The following is a 21,708-nucleotide window of genomic DNA, read 5'->3' as shown; positions in this document are numbered from 1 at the left end:
GCCAGTAAGCAGCAGCTCACCTGCCATTTCCAGCACAGCCATTTAACCCTTGCCCTTCCTAAATGATACACCTCTCTAAAGTTCTGTGCTGCTTCAGAATTATAAAACAGTTCATACGATACGAATGCATATTTTTAGTATAATGTCAGAAACATGCGTACAATGCTAAGGTTAATGTTGTAAGAAGAACTTTCACACTGGTCAACCTGACTTCTAAGAAGTTTAGGCATTGTAATAAGCATTGTTTTTTTAATGTGCTACTTTCTCAGATGTTAAGATTAAAAGAGGAGACTAACCGACTCAAATGAATATCTACTGGCTTTGTCTAGAAAACTTTTAATCAGAGCAGTCAATTAGATGATAGATTTACAGCGTCTGGTTTCAGGAATGAAGCAGCTGACAATTAACATAAAGATTCAGTGCTTCTTCCCTTACAATGCAAGGGACTGACAATTTGGCCAGACTCATCGTGTCTCCGTTTCTTGCATGTGAGACTCAGTGAATATTATACCTTGTAAATGTGAAAAGTTGCAGAGATGCTGAATGATCTGCCAGTATTTGAGGCAGGAGAAGTGGGATACCTAGCCAGATGGTTAACTAGCATATTTTATGTTTTACAGTCGCAGAAAGATTCTTGTCTTTTCTGAAAATAACTTGTTTATAGCCTAACCTAAATCAGTCTGAGCTAGCACACACACAAGTTTTGGAAGAACCCTAGCTCAGGAGGTAGAACATTATGCCTTGCAAAAGGCCCCATGTTCAAGCTCTCTTTTTCATTGTGCATTCAAGATTATTCATGATCATGATGTCTTGGGGTCCTTCTACATGATCCTGCCAAAGGTGGCAGACATACTAATTGGCTTCCAGTCCATGCATGTTTGATACCCAGGCTGAAATCCTCCAACTTTTTATACTACAAATGTCCTGGTTTATTATTATTTTTGTCCCACTTTCATCATGCTATAGTGCAAGAGTATCCTTCCAGATCTCAATAATGCAAGAGCACTGGGGAAGCATTGCACAACAACTAATAAAGTGGAATTGCGTGGACAGGCAGAGTCCCCCAAACCCTGGGCGGCCCCCCTCATGTGGAATAATGACTCAAGACAATGTGCTATGGGATTAAATTGGCCACAACTTTATTATATTTCAGATGTGGGTAGACCTTGGCTCAGGCATTGGGTGTTTATCCCTCCCAGTCCCCAGACGGGGATCTAGGGAACATCAGGGTTATCCAGTGTGGGGGGGGGATGGGCCGGCTCTGGAGAACATATATTCAAGCAGAGATAGCTGCCCCTGTTAAGCTGTCATCGCAGGGGAGAGCAATGACAACCTCTTGGCGTACGGTCAAAGCCTCCCCTCAAAAACTCCTTTAACGGGGAACCCTAGTATCATGTTACAGAAAAGACTAACAACCTGGATGGGCCTTCGTGCAGTATAAGGCAATTTAGGATGGGAAATTAACATGAAGTTGAATGAGATAACAAAATCTCATCATGCCTGTGCTTAAGTGCCCATATTTAGGACTGCCACACTCAGTAATTAACTTAAATTTGGAAAATCTTCCATCTGGGATGAATTACTCCATCGGCCTTATTTAATTCTTTATCAAACAAAATAAAAAGAAAGAAGAAATATGTTCTTCTGGCACCTCCATCTCTTTATTATACGTGAACGACAAATCAAACTGGAGGCTTCACAGTAGCTCTATTTTGGTGAAGTGCTTTTGGATTCCCCCACACTTACAGGATGTCTGGAATTCAATCTATTCAGGATGCTTGATTATAAAAACATTAGCCGACAATCCCAGACAGGAGTTACCAGCAGTATATTTAAAGGGGATCAAAAAACAGACTGGGAGGTAAGACAAGCAAGCAGCTGATGACAAGAATACTGTTCATGGAAGGCTATATATATATATATATATATATATATATATATATTGTTGTAAAGGTAAAGGTACCCCTGCCCGTACGGGCCAGTCTTGACAGACTCTAGGGTTGTGCGCTTATCTCACTCTAGAGCCAGCGCTGTCCGCAGACACTTCCAGGTCACGTGGCCAGCGTGACAAAGCTGCTCCAGCGAACCGGCACCAGAGTAGCACACAGAAACGCCGTTTACCTTCCTGCTAGTAAGCGGTCCCTATTTATCTGCTTGCACCTGGGGGTGCTTTCGAACTGCTAGGTTGGCAGGCGCTGGGACCGAGCAGCGGGAGCGTACCCCGCCGCGGGGATTCGAACCACCGACCATGCAATCGGCAAGTCCTAGGTGCTGAGGTTTTACCCACAGCGCCACCCACATCCCTATATATTGTTGAGAAACTTTAAATAGTCAAGGACAAATGCTGCCCGGTGTTATTTAAGAACCTGTGACTGGAGCTATCTCTGTCTTCACCATAGTTGACACCTATTGCGTTAGGTTATTGTGTAAGCCTTACTAAGCCCTTCTTCCAAGAATTTATCATCCCCCCAAGAAACAGCTCTCGGTTTCATTTGACCATTTTGAGTTCAATGTGGCTGGACTTCCTCTCTTATTGAGCTAGTCATTTTAATTCTTTAAAATCAATTTCACTCAGTGCTGAGTAATTGGCATATATGGGTGGAATTCAGCTTTGTGATAATACAATTGTTCCCGTTCTGCTTGCCAGATGGAATGACCATCCCTCTCCTTCCCCCTCCAGGTCTTGTTCTGTGGGTTCTCCTGTTCCTCCAGAGAGTACAGAATGGAGTACAGATAAAGCTTAGGACTTTCTATCCATGACCCTTGAATTGGAGCCATATTTCCTATCTCTAGGCCACACCGCTCACTTGCTCTCTTCATGAACTCTTGCATATCTGTAAAGTAAACTGAACTATGGTGATGTAAACAATAGTAGTAGCGCTCTGACCATTCTTATGTGTGTACATAACACTTTTGGGGTTCCAAAGTTTTATGTTTTTCTTTTTTACAGTATAGTGATTTTGAGATTGCTCTCATTGTTAAGAAGCAGGGGAAATGCCCAGTGAAGTGTATAAAGTTATTTTAATCACTGTGGTGTTCTGAAAGGTGTCATGTTATCTTTAGACGATCGGGGAAAGCCTAATCCTTCAGCTTAAGGAAACATTAGGTACTTGGCACTTCTTTTCAAGATCTCAGCTTGTTTTCTGCTACAAGTTAGTATTAAATTAAATCGCCAAGCATTCTCAGGGCTGACAAGCAGAAGCAGAAGAAAGAAGAGGCTATGAAATCTCCAAGCTTTTACTTGTATCCCCCCACTCCCCCAGTGACTAATTTGCAGGGTACACTTGCTACTTTCAGGGTCAAATTACACATTTGGAAGTGATCTGAAGGCTGCCCTGTTTGGGGAAGTTTTTAATATTTGATGAATTATTGTATAATATTTTGCTGGAAGCCGCCCAGAATGGCTGGGGAAATGCAGCCAGATGTGTGGGGTATAAATAAAGTATCATCATCATCATCATCATCTGTCTTTTTGCCAGCCTGTGACATCTGGACTACTATACCATGCAGATTACCATAACAATCATGATTACTCTTATAAGTAATACCGTATTTTTCACTCCATAAAACACACCTTTTTCCTCTAAGGGGAAATGTCTAAGGGGAAATGTCTGTGCGTCTTATGGAGCGAATGTGTGGTCCCTGGGGCTGGGGGGTGGGACCCGGGCTTCCCTCGCCAGACCCGGCAAGTGTGGGGAGCAGCGGAAAGGCTGCGCGCAGCCTTCCTGCTGCTCCCCGACCTGCTCTTTGGGGCTGGTGGTGGGGGAAAACCATGCTTCCCCCACTGCCAGCCCCGGGGAGCAGCGGGAAGGCTGCGTGCAGCCTTTCCGCTGCTCCCCGACCTGCTCTTTGGGTCGAGCAGCTCTGGGGTAGCCTGCGAAGCCTCTGCAGGACAGCAGGGAGCCTTCATCCTGCTGCTCTGGGGAGGCTTCGTGCGGCTATCCCTGGCTTTTGTGGGAGGTGGGGGAAGGGACAGAGCGAGGCTCTCTCACTTCCCCCAGCTCCCGCAAAAGCCCCCAAGAGCCACATATTTTTTTCCTTGAATTCCCCCCCCCCAAAAAAAGCAGGTGCGCCTTATGGTCAGGTGCACCTTATGGAGCGAAAAATACGGTATATTAATGAGACAATCCAAAGACAGCCGAATGGTGGCAGGGCAAGGTTGAACCACTGCTGCACCTGCCAACCCATTGCTCACCCTGGCCAGGGTGGGAAGTGAGTGGAAGCAAACTGCTGTGCCAGCATAGAGCTGGTGCAGCGATTGCACCTAGCTCAGACCTGACGCCATCAAGTGACAGCAGTGGAGGCAGCTAAGATACCGATGGCTCCCAAAGCCAGCTTAATCTCTCCCTACCCCAGTACTTCCTGTTTTGAGGCTTCCTGCAAGCGGAGGCCTGTGGAGGCTGGCAGGGCTTGGCACAGGGCCACTTTCGTGCAAAGGGGGTTTGGATTGTAGCTTCATGTACTCTCATTAACATTGCCATATTTTGCATGATTAATATATCATCTGTATTTTTGGTTCTTAATCATTTCATTGCTTTATATTATGTTTTAATTCTTTTTGTTTTGTGAGATGCCCAGAGAAAATATATTATGGGGTGGCGATATAAATTCATCTAATAAACAAGATGTCATTTGACTGTTCCCCACCCACAGCCATTCCACCTGACTGCATCAGAAGGAAAAGTGAGTCAGCCAGACTCCTTCCATCAGTTTGGACCATATGTCTCCTCTTCTCTACAGTACCTGAATTTGCTTCCTTTCCTTTCCACTTCCTAACCTACTTCTTTTAAGCCATTTATTTGTGGACTGTCTCAAGGGCATTCTAAGAACTGGGAAAATATAGAGGGAGGGAGAGATTTGGGGCATGTAATTTCAGATTTCTGACATTCCCAGATGAGGATGGGTAAGTGCAGCAGACAGAATGAACTAAGGACACAATCCTCTCACATGAAATTCTGATTCTCAGTTGGGTTCGTGGTTGCTCCTCCCTTTCTCCAATAGGTATTGCTGGGCTCGCTGTTGTTGTCAGTTAATGATATTGTTCCCTGCCAGCCCTTGTTATGGATGAGTGAGATATTTATCTCACAGACCCATGGTACAAACTGAAAGCACTGTAACTCAACTGCTGTGCCACTGTGGCAAGTTTGCTAGGCTATGTCATAAACTGTCTTTCAAAAATTTGGGATCTGATCCCATGTGAATTACTTTTCGGTCCCATTGACATTGGTGAAACTCTACATTCTTAACTCCAAGTATTTTAGCTGAGTAGTAAATTGTGCTGTCAATCTATTTCATGGAAGAGTATTGGTGAAGAGAAATGGATTCAACAGCAAACTGGAGCTTACACAAGGAACACAGATGGTCTTGAATTTTTTTTTTTACATTACCTCTGAGTCTTCAAAGTACAGCCATGATTCCACAAACGCACTTTGTTCTACTCACGATTAAACACATATGGTAACAAAAGGTATTAAGATTTTTTTTTCTGACATAGGAAATCATACTCTGCTTTACTATTGCGGTAATAACAACTGGTCTCAAGGGTATGAAGATTGCTTGGCTTAGACACTAACCAGATGCAGTGATATCAAGCCCAGAAAACACACTGGAGTAGTATTGCCAAAATGCTCAACAATGGGTTTTAGGTAATGCAATATATATGCAATGTGTGTTAAAATGCTGGAGTCTGCATGATGCAGGCATTGTTTAGACACTTTGAGGAAATGATAAGATTGTATCTAACTGAATTACAGAAATTATGTGGGAAAACAGTTAGGGAAAAGTGGTTTTATTCACATGGAACCATGGAGTCTCACTTCAAACAGCTATATGGTATATTCTGCTATTCATCAGAAGGATATTCTGCTATTGTCAGATGCAGAGTATTAATATTTTTATCTAAAACAATTTCATAGATCATTTACAGCAGAGGAAGAGCCAGTGGGGCCAGATGGTCCAACAGAAGTAATTAATCATGTTACCATTAGAGCACAGGTCAGACAAATAGTAGTTTCATTACTGTCTCAACAAAACTCCTAAGAATGAGAGACTCTGGGTTGGTCCATATGCTTACTCTAGTAGTAGATGACATGGTCAGGTGATTCTGCTTACCTAACCTATGGATAGTCATGTCACTGCTCACAAGAAGATATACAGTGAAGGGAGAAGCAGTGTTGAGGTTGGCATGGTGCAAGCTCACCGGCTGAGACAATCCAGTGCTCTTGCTGGTGTGTTTGCATTGTCCTGACCTCATCAAAACTTCTCCCTTCACCCTCCCAGTAAGCAGCAGTGATGTGACCAACCAGAGGTCAGGTGAGCAGGTCATCCACTAGTGGTTTACTCTCTTCCTTGCTGACCACTTTCTTTCTTCGTTTGCAATAACACACACACACACACACACACACACACACACACACACACACACAATCTTTCTTCCAACGTGGAACCCAAAGTGGTAAACATGTCATTCTCAGATGGCTTTCCATGTAAGAACAGACCAGATCAGATCTGCTTATCTCAAGCAGGGTTCTGGCCCCCTGCGCCTTCAAACAGTACCGTGGACTGTACTTGCAACAAAAGTCCCCCCCCCCTCCAGTCAATCACCACATACACAAGTCAAAATTTTGCTCATTATTGACACATCCATGTTCACAAATGAGCAAATAAAATGGTGGTGTGTGACCAAGTTCACTAGCATGCATAGATTCTGCAGCAGCTGGGATGGTGGGGCAGAGCTACTGAGCTGCCTTCCCAAAACTGGTGGCACTGTAGCTTACCTGGATGGGAAGGGGGTGCAGAGGAGCAGCAAAATATGAAAATAGGATTTCTAATATTCTCTGTCTTGTCGTAAGGTGCTTTTACAGAGCAGTTTACTCTGGACTCAATGCAACTCATATAGAATCATAGAGTTGGAAGAGACCACAAGGGCCATCGAGTCCAACCCCCTGCCAAGCAGGAAACACCATCAGAGCACTCCTGACATATGGTTGTCAAGCCTCTGCTTAAAGACCTCCAAAGAAGGAGACTCCACCACACTCCTTGGCAGCAAATTCCACTGTTGAACAGCTCTTACTGTCAGGAAGTTCTTCCTAATGTTTAGGTGGAATCTTCTTTCTTGTAGTTTGGATCCATTGCTCTGTGTCCGCTTCTCTGGAGCAGCAGAAAACAACCTTTCTCCCTCCTCTATGTGACATCCTTTTATATATTTGAGCATGGCTATCATATCACCCCTTAATGGCATATACTGTATGCCAGTTTTTCCTCAGGTCAGAATCCGCATGGTATCACCCTCATCAAAATGCATTCCATATTTTGCCTCCTGCCCTAAATTTAATCTAGATTCACCATTTCCACAGGTTTCTTTCTTTCTTTATTGGCTTTTCTGTGGAAATGGGAAATCTGGATTATTTGGGCAAATAATAAGTGGCAGCACTTTGGTAAGGATGTCACTGTGCTGATGCAGTGATAAATGGCTTTGTGGAAGTTCCCAAATGCTCATAACTGCAGTTATATTGACTGATATTTCTGAAGACATTGTGTGCTGCTGTTCTATCATAACTCTGCATGAAAATTACAATAAAAATGCAAACTTATAACAAGAAAAACTGTGTTATCAGTCAAGAATCACCAAACCCAAAATATTTCTGTTGGTGCAAAACATACATTGCATATCTAGTCTACATAATTTATTTTCAGACCACCTTGCATTTCTACCTCTCAGAGTCTGAATCCATGAAAAGTTTATCATTATTATTCTTTCTGTTTCCTGAGGCAATACAATTTTCTCTTCACACCACCAAATGTAGCTTTTAATTAAAGCAAGACCTCGAGCAGAGCAATAACACTAGACACGTGTAAACTATTTGAATGGCAAATGCAAGTGTTCTGTACTTTCCATTTACTGCTGGTTGAGGAAAAACAACAACACTTTCCTTTTAAATGCTGGCAATGCACATCCCTCCATATGCATAATGTGCAAAAGGAAAAGCCACATATGTCTGGGTTCAATAGTTCTGAGCTCACTTTTTTTTGTGGCAGAGCCAAGCCACATATACGTGAAATACAATGTGTACAGATTTTTGCCCAGTATTGATTCCAGCCGTAGGGTAATGATACTTATAAAACTGTAGCTGTCTAATAAGAAATGTATTAAGAACCCTTTCTAGGTTCCCGCATGGTCATAGCAGCTCACAAATGTCTAAGCTTAAATCTACACCATACTTTAAGAAGGAAAATCCAGACAGCTAATTTTTTCCCCCAGGCTGTAATGGAAATGTTTTAGCAATATATGCAAAACTGGTGTGTGTCCCAGTTTCAGAATGAAAAATTCAAAGGAAATCCAATTCTTCCATTCATTTCAGTCCAAATCATTAACTGTTTCATGTTCAATGACAGGAAAGGGAAATTTCAAGCCCAGGGGCCAAATGCCCTCCAGGTTTCACTATTCAGTCCCTAGAAGTCTCCTTAGGCCCACAACCCTCCCAAGCATTTTTGCCTGACTGGATTGGGCCCTTTATGCTCCTTGCATAAGTGAGTAGAAACTATTGTACTGTACAAAGGTACATTCATTGATCTTCCCACTTTTGCCCGTGGCCCCACTCTTCACTAGCATGTGGCCCTCAGAAGGTTGATCTGAATGGAATGTGGTCCTTAGACCTAGAAAAGGTTTTCCTGTGGCACAAACCATGATCTCTCTCTGTGTTTGTGGGATTCTAGTATCTGAACTAACCACACCATCCTGCTTTCCTTCACCATCCCTGAAACCATTTACGACAACTTTTTGTGGTATAACTACCCGCAATGGTAGCATAGGAAGCTCAGGGCAAGATACATACAAGGGCGTATTGCAATAGCAAGCCTTGAAGATCCTACTTTTTTTGAGATTCCCCTATTATATTGGATAGTTGTTTAAAAGGAGGAGGAGGAGGAGAAAGCTCTTTCCAGTTTTTGAACGTTACACTGTTGCTGAGAGGCTGATACAAATTGGCACCCATAGAGTATCACTTGGATGAGGTAAGTGGCTTTTTTTGCTCTCTTCCATTTCTTGAAAGGATAACACTGAGCGCATGGTTGAGAGGCCCTAGCTATGCTTTAAGGAAGGGTGTGTTTAAGCTCTCTAGGCCCAGTTTCTGAGGCAAGACGTCTAGGCAATAGAATCATTCTGCTCATAAAATGGGCAATCTGGAAACATCACCTGTCCAGCCTGATCCCATTTCCAATAATAGGTGAAGTCAAGACCCATTCTCCTTAAAAGAAGGGGGGAAAGGAACGTTGATTCATGTTTCCTCGACTCCTGTTTCCACTTTAATGTCTGAAGTGAGATTTCTGGATTTCACTTGGAAGTCATTTGTCCATTCCCCCCACCCCACCCCCATTTTTGCTTCTTAGTAATGTATTGTATAGTAGTTTATTTATTTATACTTAAGGTTATTTAGAAGCCAAATTTCCACCATAAATGCCCTCAGAGCTGCGTCCATTATAATTAAAAGAATGAAACAAACATAAAACACATTTAAAATTAATTTATCAACACATCTGAAGTCTAAAACAACATCAAGAATAAAACAGTGTGGACTAATCTTTAGAGTATAGCAAGATTTTCTAATTTATATAATTTAGCATGGGTTATTTATAAAATGACAGGACATCAGATTTTTTTCCCCTAGTTAAAAAAAAGCTTTGTGGAACTGCATATGATTACATTTGATCTGATACGGAACACAATTCTTCTATGATTACATTTGATCTGATACGGAACACAATTCTTCTATGATTACATTTGATCTTATGTGGAACACAATTCTTCTATGAAGCCGTGGCCTGGTTCACATACAATGCTAAACCAAATCATGGCTAAGTGTGAATGTGGGAATGTGCAGGTTCTTACAGCAAAAATTGTGGCCATTTCACTCCTCCCCAGTCTTGTGGCTGTTTTCCTACTCAGAGCTAAGATGATTTGGCTTTGTGTTATGCCTGAAACCAGGCTCATGGGTTCTCTCGCTCAAGACATATTATGAGCTATAGCTTAGTTTTGTCCTTAGTTTACTGCTCTAAAGGCTACAAACCATGAGCCTGGGTTCAATGCAATATTAAATCAAACCATAGCTTAGTTCCTGGAAGCACAACAGAACTGAGGGAGAAGGGAAAACTGTCACAATTTTTTCTATCGAGTACAAGCATGCTCACATGTTCATACTTCACCATGGTTAATGATAAAAGATAAAAATTATGTTCTGAGGTCCACAGCTATAATTAACTTTCCTTGTGCATCTTCAGATATCTGTCCTCGATTTCTTTATAAAAAAAGGGTTTAGTCGAATGAATGGATGAATTAAATGTCCTGCCAACTTAAAAACAGTAACACTGTGCCATTTCCATTCAATTAATTTCCTAAACATATTGTTGGAAGCAGAGCTTTACCAAGTATTGGCTACCCATGCCTGTACAAAAAACTGTCTGACTGCTAATTTAATCAGGAATTATTTTCCTTCAGGCCAGACTGTGTGAATGGTGCTGGACACAGTAAGGACAAATACCAAACCGAGCCTTGAAACATATTGTTTCTGAAATGTATTACTGTCCTTTGTCTGTGTTCATTCAGGCTGGATGTTTTCCTGAGAAAATTTCCCTGCGCCTCCTTTTTCCCCAGGTCACTCATAGACCCATTGAGTTGTTTGACTTCCTGCTGGTGTGAGACAAATATCAGGGGAGTCCTTCCAAATGGAAACCATATTCTACATTGCTCAACTTTTCTCACACCCCCTCAGTCCCTTTCCTTAGGTCTGCTGTCCAAGCAGTACTATAATTATGAGTACAGGGCAAACAAGCACTCCTTTTTAAAGTTAACAGGTTTATCCCTCTGGTTTCTGTCCCTAGCTAACAGGCTCTCAGTATGGAACCAGTGAGCTATCTAGAGATATGGTTGCTGCTGAGTTATAATCATCACATAAGACCTGGAACATTAACCTATCCTGAAATGTTAGCAATGTCTAGATTTTGATCCACCGCTGTCACCTGTGGCCCAAAGGACAGCTCTCGAAAGCTGTCAACTCACTTTGGCTTCTGCACTAAGTTCTGTCATGGGTTTGGGACAGTATGAGATTAATCTGAAGGGGTTAGAGTTGATATGTAGACATGCCATTAGATTTACTGCATAAGACTTGTTTCTTTACCCCAAAGCATGCCTGAATGGCCGTTTCCCACTGTTCCCGGATCAATACCACAGAAGATGGCTGGGAACATGTAGTGTCTCTGAAGAGAAGGGAAAATACTGTGGGGTCACTTCTATGCTCACCTCAGAAAGCCAGGCTATTGTTCTAGATACATGATGGAGTCTCTGTGAGCCATGTGGGCTTGCTAAAGTGTTTACCCTAATCCCCTAAACCGGGGATTTCTGTCTACTATATGTCAGCTCCCTACAAAAGCACTTTTCTTCACTTTTACTCATTCAAAGAAGTAAAGCTGGACCTCCTTGCTGAGGTGCAATTGAAAATGTGGTGCAAATAGACCTCCAGCGGAATCTGGGTTGAGTGAATGGTAATGCCTTGTGCTGCTTATACAGCATATATTCCGGACAGTCTCCAACGCCATGTGCAAAGAGGTGGTTTTGTTGGTTTCCCTTAATAGAGTCCTGACTAAGGAGGTGATTGCCTTTCAGGACAAACAGCTACAGCAACTATGGTGAAAGGTGATTAAAGAGTACTACACCGAGTAATGTTTTGGCCTTGATGTGGTGCCAGCTGGCATGGAAGCTGCAGAACAAACCTTTGCTTCAACTTCTTTCCCTCCTGCTACTAAAATCTTATCAGTCTCTCTCTTTTTGCCTCAAGAAAGGCATTTTTGCAGATGTTTCAGGGAGGATACAATTAGCCCTTTTCTATTGTATTTGTAGGGACGTTAGGGCTTCTTTCCGGAATGAAATAACACTGCTTCTCTCAGGACTATTACTCAGCCAGAGAGAAGGGTGTTCTGTAGGAGCTTGTTTGATAGTTTTGCAAAAGGATGAATGAAAATGTTTAAAACAGAGCTGGGGCTGGGCACCCTCATGATTCAAGAGACCTCACATTGCAATTGGGCCATGCCACTCTCATAAAACAAATTGAGATCCATGTGACATCTTCTGTCTTTCCTTTTTCAAACTGCAGAAAGTCTGTCTTTTTCCAGAACAGAAATGTAACCTCAATTGCCAGAGCTGGAGCTGCCTGTAGGACTATACTGTAATCTTTTTTTAAAAGATTAGGGTGGGTGGGGATGAGGTGGACAGAGGCACAAAGTTATCACAGCTCAGCACATGTCCACTGTAACACTTATGGTACACATCATTTTATGACTTTGGTTATTATTATTATTTAAATAAATTATTTAATTTAAAAAATCCACACACAAATGATTAAACATGATTCTGGTAACCATCATTTTAGCAACATGGTTCAAGACAGTGACTGGAAAGCATGTTTTAGAAAGAAAGAAAGAAAGAAAGAAAGAAAGAAAGAAAGAAAGAAAGAAAGAAAGAAAGATGAATCATAATGGTGTAATACTTGTCTTTCATAGGAAAGCTGCCTCACAGACAGTAGCTGAAGAGTGAAACCATGGAAAACCAAGAAGAAAGGTAGGAAATCTGTTATTTCATTTCCTGATAGTACACTTTAATGTGACTGAACCATACAAATCTTCTGTCACTTGCTTCGAAAACCTCTTTGGGTTATAAAGCAGGATACATGTGTTCTAAATAAATTAATAAAATGCCTTGCTATCACAGTTACTGAAAGACAATGGATGCTGATTTCCCTTTTTGCATTGTAGAAACAAGATGCCCACTGGTGCTTGTGGATTTGATGGAATGCGGATTGTGAAACCTGTTTTCTGGATCTTACATACTCTACAAAGTCATGTGCAAGACTTGGATCTATAAATGTTACCATAATAGACTGCAAAAGAGGTGGTTTAATAAAAGCAAATTGAAGTTGTGGCTTACGCTTTAAGGCAGCCAAGCCAGGTGATTCCCTTTTGGCATGCTTTGATTGCAAAAGTGTATGCCTTTTTTATTGTAAAGAAATGTTATAAAGGTATCATAACCACTTCCAAAATATTATGAGTGCTGGCTGTAAGCTACTGAGGTGTTTCTCAACACTGTGAGTGAGATTTTCTCTAAAATTCAGTCAGGATTTTGTTCAGTTGGGGTATTGTTTGTTCTTTTTTAAAAAACAAAACAAAAAACAAAAACTTGTGCTTAAATTGGATGCTTATACTTTGAAGGAAAAGCAGCCACATGGGACCTGATCTGAAAAGCATTCTTTTTTTAAAAAAATCATTTTTAATTTTTTAACAGTGTTCTATGCATTTAAATCATTTTCAATTTTTTACACATCTGAGATTACTTGAATCCCTGGACTTCCCCCCACCCCCTGGTTTACAATATTTATCTGTTCTTTCTGCTGCATCTAATTCCATTTTTCAAATTCATTTTATATCCATTTTTAACTTTAGCCTTATTACATTATAAGTGTTATAACAATCCTGCTAACGTTTTTAATATCTACAGTGATCTTTAGGGTATTCTATAAAATTTTCCAACTCTTTACTGAATTTCTTATCATACTGGTATCTGATCTTCACAGTCATTTTTGCCATTTTGGCATAGTCCATCATCTTGGTTATCCATTCTTCTTTGGTTGGGACTTTCTCTTCTTTCCATCTCTGGGCAAAAAAGCGTTCTTGCAGCTGTCAATGCATACATAAGCAGTCTTTTCAAGTCCTTTGGTATTTCATCTCCTATTATTCCTAATAAGAAAGCTTCTTATTGACAAAAGTTATCTTAAACATTTTTTTTCAATTCATTATCTATCATTTCCCAGAATTCTTTTGTTATTTTGCATGTCCACCACATGTGGTGGAACGTACCTTCTTTTTCCTTACACTTCCAGCATAAATTGGTAGTGTTTCTATACATTTTTGTTAATCTTATAGGCAGTGCTTTTTCACTTAAAAAAATGTTTGGGGGTACTCTCATTTTCCTACTCATATTGAAATACTGACCCTCAATGAGGCCAAACTTAGATTCACAAAATGTTCAGGGGTATGCGTACCCCTGCATCCCCCCAGAAAAAAAGCACTGCTTATAGGAATCATTTTCATATAGTTCTCTTTCAATGTACAACAAGCCGATCTGAAAAACATTCTTGATCCAGAAATGGGGGGGGGGGGCATATTGCTGTTTTCCCCTCAAAATAAAGGTAGCCAGTTTAAGCCATTTCATAATATGTAGGTTTTGGGTTTTCAAGTTGCTTTGTATCCAGGGTGAGGGCCAAATGCAGCCCTTTGGACTTTTCCAGCCAGCCATGGCAGGCCCTGCTCCATGCCCTCTTGGAGTACTTCTGCCTGGCTGAAATTTATCCTTCAACTGATAATGCCTCTTGTTTGCCTGGAGTGATGTTTGCTTAGAAACCTCTAAGCTTTGCCAGAGTTGCTCCATTGGCATTTGGCCCCATGAGGTAATGTGGCCCTAAGGCTGAAAAACATTTCCCCACCCCTCTTTTACATCTTCATTTGGAGCTACGTTGTATATCAAACTGCAAGATAACACCAGGCTGTCAAATTTCAAGATAAGAGGGCTTTGAATCCTTGTGAGCTTTTGTCACAGCCAAATAAAATCCATTCATTTATTTAACGACAATTATGCACCACTTGGTTGTAAAAAGAAAAGAAAACCCCCTCTAAGTGGTTTACAACTTTGTAAAATAAGCATTAAGAGCGACCAACAACAACAAAAACCCGGAAGTGATAGAAAAGCAGGAAGAAGTTTGCATTCCCCTTGTTCCACTCTCATCAGAGTGTTTTGGAAATTTTCTGTTTTCAAATATAGCAATTGTGAATGCTTATTATCTATAAGGAAAAGCCTGGCTATTTCTTTATGGTTTGTTCCTATTTGTCCCTATATGCATTTTTCATGATGTGTAATTAGTTTTCAAGCAGACCAAAATTTGTCCACCTACTGGATAAGTGTACTTGCCTCAAGTGGCAAGTTCCTGTCAAAATGGTGGCTCTTTGCCCAGGGAAACAAATTAGTCATATTTCTTCTCAAGAATTCTGGAGAGTTTTCAAGCATTCATTAGTCTGCCTATCCTTTGAATAGCTCTGGCTCTAATTCTCTTACTCTCTAGATAGGACATAGAAACCCTAGAATGATTTGGTTTAATTTAATGAACTCCTGGAGAGGTGAAACAGTTTCCCTCAGTCCCATCTGGTTTCACGGTAATGAAGGAAGAAATCTAACTGGGATTCCATCTTCAGATTTGTGGATGAACGGCTAGAATGTAGCAGTCCTCTCAAATGTTACTGGTTTTCTAGTTAAAGTAACACTGTTTTGATTTGGAAAACTGACCATAATATAACATTGTTCAAATGTGGGCAGCTTTGAATGGGAAAAGATGGGTCAAAGTTCTCCTTTTTTATTTCATTAATTCATCCAATCAATCAGTGCTTTTTTCTGGGAGGACACATACCCCTAAACATTTTGTGAATACAAATTTAATAAATACTACTACTACTACTACTACTACTACTACTACTACTACTACTACTAAAGAATAGCAGTCTAGAGTCATGGCCCAACTATCAAGAAGGCCGGATCTCTCATCGCCACCTGCTTAACCTTTGCAGATAAGAACATCTTAAATGGGATTTATTCAGATGATGTCAGTGCATGTTCAGACCTGTGAATACACAAATGGTCCCTGAAAAACCTGAGCTTTATAGGTTAAAATTAGTACTGTGCTGAAAAATTCTCCCACTTTTCTTTGTTTCTTTACCACTAGAAGTTATCAATGGGAGAGGAAATTTTTGGGTAAAATTCTCATGGGTAGTGCAGAGCTTTCTTGTGCCTGCCTTGCTTTCTAAGTGGCCAAGATAAGCGTTCTTTCTTTCATTCTGCAAATAATCTCTCTAGTGATCTGCACTCTGCAGCCTTCCTGGCTGCATGCCTTTACTTTTTTTAAAAAAAATAAAAAATCCATGTCATTTTCAGCTGCTGATTGTTGTTATTTTTCTTTTAAGTGAAACTTTCTTACTTTTAAATAAATGAATGTAGAAAGTTTTTCTTTGAAGGTTAAAAAGAATGGACTTCCCATAAAAACAGCATCAGCAAGTGCACTGATCTCAAGCATAAGGTAGCTGGCCTGTCCAGCTTTCCCATGCTTGAAATTTATGGAGTAACTCCTCCCATGTGACTTTTTCAGATTAGGAAGTGCAAGCAACCAGGGAGGTTGCAGAGTGCCGCACAAATGCTAAACTGAAAGAGAGAGGGGAAAACACACATCATCCATAGCCACCTTGCAACAGTAAAGTCAGTTCAACCTTTCATCCCCCAAATCCTAAAGGCATTCTCAGGAAATTCTAAAGCATTCTGAGCATGAGTTAAAAAAATAAAGCCTCTTTCACAGGGAAACAACACTTTTGAGAAATTAGAGGATAGGTTTTGGCAGAGGACTAATTAAAACCAACACTGAGTCATGCTTATAAACATACGTTAACCCAGGTAGGCTGTTTCAAAAGTGATGTTACAGGCAACTGTAACTATCAGCAATCTAGCAGCTATATTTTTTATTTTTTTAAAAAAATCAAAGTTTGAGCCTTCAAAGCAGCCTCAAACATGACCCATTGCAGTAGAATACATACCAGCATGGTACCAGATTATGTATTTAGTGAGTACAGATCTCTGTTTCTCAGTTCTCACTATTACTTTGGATGTTACAATGCAAATTCTGCTAACCACCTCCACACTCATTTCTCCATTCCAAGGCCAAGGCTTGTATGTGATGTCTGAAGGTTTTGAGCATTGAGGTATGTGAGCTGTAGACATGACTTCGGCCTCTGCAATTTTCTTGTAGAGATCATTTCCAGACATAACAAGCGAGATCACCAGTCGGTTGCAGAAGAGACATCACAGAACGTCAGTGTCTCATGTTCAGAATGTCAGAAGCTGCTCTCAGTCTCCAGTGGGATTAGCAACAACCTAGCTGGCAAGATTGCTTAAAGAGGAACAAAAACAAAGCCCCGTTGCATAGTTATAGCCTAGCGTCTCTGCCCTGTAATGTGAAACACAGTAATGTGTATTTATTACAAAATTGTTTAAACTTCCAGAGTTTATTAAACATAAATATATAATATTACCAAGGCATTATTTTGAAATGTTAATTATACCTTCTTTATGATTTCCCCAGGTGGCCCTGGTTACATTAATGTTAGGGGCAAAACAAAGAAGTTAAAATCTAAAGAGTGCTTATTGCTACAAGTAACAGCATGGCAAGAAACCTGCCTTTCACTAGAATGAAGTTCACCCTAGGCAATGGCTGTTAGGCTATCAAAGGGAAGAGTTCTATTGGGATGAGAGTTTAAGTATAACAAATTGTCTGCCGACAGGTTGAAATGCCATTCAAACTGTCCATTCAAAGAGCAGAAACCTCACTTCTCCGACACATAAATGGGGAAAATGTCCATATAACATGCCATCAGGCCTCTTCGATTCAAGTTTGTGTCCCTGTGCAGGGAACCCAATGCATGTACATCCATATATACTTACACATATGTTTGGGAAGTGTTGTAGTTCTGAGATAGTACAACTGCATTGCATGCATAAGATCCCAGGTTTAATCCCTGCCATCTCCAGGTAGGCCCTGCCTGAAACCCTGGGGAGTTGCTGCTGAGCTAGGTGGACCCAAGTGTCTCACTCAATAGAAGGCAGTTCCCTTTGTACCTAGGATCCCTTCAAATCGACACCATTGCACATCAGGGAGTGGCATATTGGTGTCTAGGAAGTAGCAAGCTACACCATCCAGAAGCCCTGTTACACATCTAGTGCTCATTGGTACCAAATGACTGAACAGAGCTATTGTTAACTGTTTCGATGGTGTGACCACACTTGGAATACTGTAGACTATTCTGGTCACCTCACCTCAAAAAGGATATTGTATAGTTGGGAAAGGGCAAGTAAAATGTGAGAGAAGATGGATCAATGTTTGCAGCATTTAGGACTTTTTAGTTTAGGGGAAAGGCTCGTAAGAGGTGACATGATAGAAGTTTATAAATTATGTCTAGCATGGAGAAAATATACGGTGGTACCTCGGATTAAGTGCTTAATTTGTTCCGGAAGTTGGTTCTTAACCTGAAACTTTTCTTAACCTGAAGCACCACTTTAGCTAATGGGGCCTCCCGCTGCTGCTGCCGCACCACCAGAGCATGATTTCTGTTCTCATCCTGAAGCAAAGATCTTTTTTTTTTATAAATATTTTTATTGCTTTTTTCAGATACAAATGTAAAGTCAAATATATGAAGAGATAACAGTAAGAAGAAAAGAAAAGAAAAAAACCATCTTTCTAAAACGTTTTTTCATAACCAACCGGACTTCCCCACATCTCCCTCACCCTGCATTCTTTACAATAAAGATATCAGCAAATTATTACCTTGTTTCATGCATTCCTTTGTACTTTCAAATAGTTATATTTTATGTTTAAAATACCTGTTGTCCGATTACTTTGCCTTAAAATAAATATATTACTTTAAGCTTTAGTCCTTTCATAATTATAACTTAATTTCCCATATCACCGAATCTTGTTGCTGAAGCTAGATTTTCCAAATCCTGCAAATTCTTAACATTCATATAACTTATAATATTTTTGTAAATAGTCCTTAAATTTTTCCCAGTCCTCTTCCATTGTTTCTTCTCCCAAATCTCGGATTCTGCCAGTCATTTCAGCCAGTTCCATATAGTCCATCAATTGCGTCTGCCACTCTCCCAGTGTGGGCAAATCTTGTGTCTCTGAAGCAAAGTTCTTAACCCAAGGTACTATTTCTGGGTTAGCGGAGTCTGTAACCTGAGGCATCTGTAACCTGAAGCATATGTAACCCGAGGTACCACTGTAGAGAAAAGTTTCACTTCTGGGCATCCAATGATGCTGAATGTTGGAAGATTCAAGACAGTCAAAAGAAAGTACCGTATTTTTCGCCCTATAAGACGCACCTTTTCCCCTCCAAAAATGAAGGGGAAATGTGGGTGCGTCCTATGGGGTGAATGAAGGCTTTCGCTGAAGCCTGGAGAGCGAGAGCAGAGACCCCTCTCGCTCTCCAGGCTTCACGGATCTCTCCTCAAGCAGCGGAAACGCTCCCGCTGCTTGGGGAGAGTTGCCGGCATCCCGAAGCCTGCGCACGCTTATCTCAGTGTGTCCAGGCTTCGCGGATCTCTCCTCAAGCAGCGGGAACGCTCCCGCTGCTTGGGGAGAGTTGCCGGCATCCCGAAGCCTGCGCACGCTGATCTCAGCGCGTCCAGGCTTCGCGGATCTCTCCCCAAGCAGCGGGAACGCTCCCGCTGCTTGGGGAGAGTTGCCGGCATCCCGAAGCCTGCGCGCGCTGATCTCAGCGCGTCCAGGCTTCGCGGATCTCTCCCCAAGCAGCGGGAACGCTCCCGCTGCTTGGGGAGAGTTGCCGGCATCCCGAAGCCTGCGCGCGCTGATCTCAGCGCGTCCAGGCTTCGCGGATCTCTCCCCAAGCAGCGGGAACGCTCCCGCTGCTTGGGGAGAGTTGCCGGCATCCCGAAGCCTGCGCGCGCTGATCTCAGCGCGTCCAGGCTTCGCGGATCTCTCCCCAAGCAGCGGGAACGTTCCCGCTGCTTGGGGAGAGTTGCCGGCATCCCGAAGCCTGCGCGCGCTGATCTCAGCGCGTCCAGGCTTCGCGGATCTCTCCCCAAGCAGCGGGAACGTTCCCGCTGCTTGGGGAGAGTTGCCGGCATCCCGAAGCCTGCGCGCGCTGATCTCAGCGCGTCCAGGCTTCGCGGATCTCTCCTCAAGCAGCGGGGGCCACCGCTGGGCTCCCACGGCTTGCTGAGAGCTGCCTGTTTGGGGGCTGGGGTCGGGGGAAGCTCGGGCTGCCCCAGCCCCGTGCCTGGGGGGGAAATAATTTTTTTCCCTTTATTTCCCCCCCAAAAAACTAGGTGCGTCTTATGGGACGGTGCGTCCTATGGGGTGAAAAATACGGTACTTCTTACCACAGTGCATGGAATTTGCTCCCTCAAGAGGATTAGACAAATTCATGTAGGATAAGACTATGAATGGCTGCTAACCACAGTAGCTGTATTCTACCTCCACTGTCAAAGGCAGTATGCTTCTGAACACCAGGTTCTCAAAGCCACAGGATAGGAGAGTGCTGGGCTCAGGTCCAGGCATCTGGTTGGCCATTGTGATAATGGAATGCTGAAATAGATGGGCTGTTGGCTTGATCCAGCAGGCTCCTTTTGTGTGTGTGTGTGTGTGTGTGTGTGTGTGTGTAACAGCTTTCTAGAGCAATGGGGACTCCATGGCATTCAATATGTTGTTCAACTCCAACTCCTGTCAGCATGATTCAAGATGGTTATACTATCTGAGAGTAGTATCAGTCATCTCAGGGTACTTTGGACATCAATGTGGGCTAATGACAGCCTGCTGGGCAAGAATTTGAAATCATGGCCCACCACAAACAAAAAAGTGATATTAGTTGAGATGCAAGCTGGAAATCTTCAGCCTAAAAGATTGATAAGGTTTGACTTCATAATTGTTGCAATCTACCATAGTTAGTCATGTTGACACCACACTCTTGCATCAGCTGACAAGACGAGACAAGACACAATAGCTACAAATTGTGAGGCCAGATTATTTGCATGATAGACTACACTAAAAATAGGAAGCAGGAGGAAATCTAACAAGCAGTGTTGACAATGGTCATGGTGGGAAGAAGGTTTGTAGTTTGACTCTTGCCAATTAATATTTAATTCCATGCCTCAGAAAACATAATCAAAGTTTTTATGCGTTCCAAATTGGTTTGGCCTGGAAGACTGCTGTGTGGTTTAAACACTAGCATGACTGTAAACACAAAGCAATGATGAACCATACTATGAGGAATTGGAAAAAGCTGTGTACTGGGATACCATCGAGTTTTCTGTTTACTGCCTTCTCTGGATTCCTTTTTTCTTTTCTTTTTTTAAGATAAACAAATCCAGACATAGATCGGTCCCTTAGGTCTGTTTCTTGCACATAACAGAATGCAGGGAGCTGCTTTTTACACATAGATTTCTTTATTACTATTCTGTAGCATTTCAAATCCACAGAAGAGATAAACAGAGCAACAAATACTTAACCAGTTCAAAGTAAAAGCCTGTGCACTCTATCTGGGGTGACATTTGAGGCTGCTTCGGAATATACATTGAATGCAAAAAGCTGTAGCTAGAATGTAATTAAAGCACCTTACATGTGATGACAATGTGTGTGAGGAGCTGCATTGCCCGGGGATATACTACCTAGGTAGGTTCAAGTTTCTTGAACTGATTTACAAAGTCCTATTTTGGGACAAGATTCTCTAAGGGAGCACCTTCTTCCATATCACCTGGATTAGACACTGAGGTCAGCAAGTGAAGGCCTCTGTAATGTGTTACCACCTACAGAGGTCCATCTTGCAGAAACCAGGAGGAGGGCCTTCTCTTTTGTGGCACCCTCTCTATGGGACTAACTACCTCTGAGTTGTGAAAGGTGTTGATACTGACAATATTTCAGCACCTTCTGAAAACTCATTTTTTAGCAAACCTTTTCTGATAGTATCAGTTGATTCTAAATTTGTTGTGGTATGTTACTGCTGGGTTTTTTTAATATCATAATTGTATATGTGTTGGTTTTAATTGCAATATATTTCTTC

The 21,708-nt window shown here is 41.8% G+C and overlaps 1 long non-coding RNA gene across 1 annotated transcript; it reads left to right on the top strand.

The window, feature by feature from the left end:
• Positions 1-5,527: 5,527 nt before the first annotated feature.
• Positions 5,528-13,085, top strand: LOC310705747. Its single transcript, XR_014525471.1, has 3 exons — positions 5,528-5,645; positions 12,550-12,607; positions 12,802-13,085. It is a non-coding gene; the product is annotated as an uncharacterized lncRNA (long non-coding RNA).
• Positions 13,086-21,708: the final 8,623 nt, after the last annotated feature.

Source organism: Podarcis liolepis (genome assembly GCF_965112155.1).
Source record: "Podarcis liolepis genome assembly, chromosome: 4".
Taxonomy (NCBI): Eukaryota; Metazoa; Chordata; class Lepidosauria; order Squamata; family Lacertidae; genus Podarcis; species Podarcis liolepis.
The sequence above is the reverse complement of the archived record's forward strand: the minus strand, read 5'-3'. Positions and strand labels throughout refer to the sequence as shown.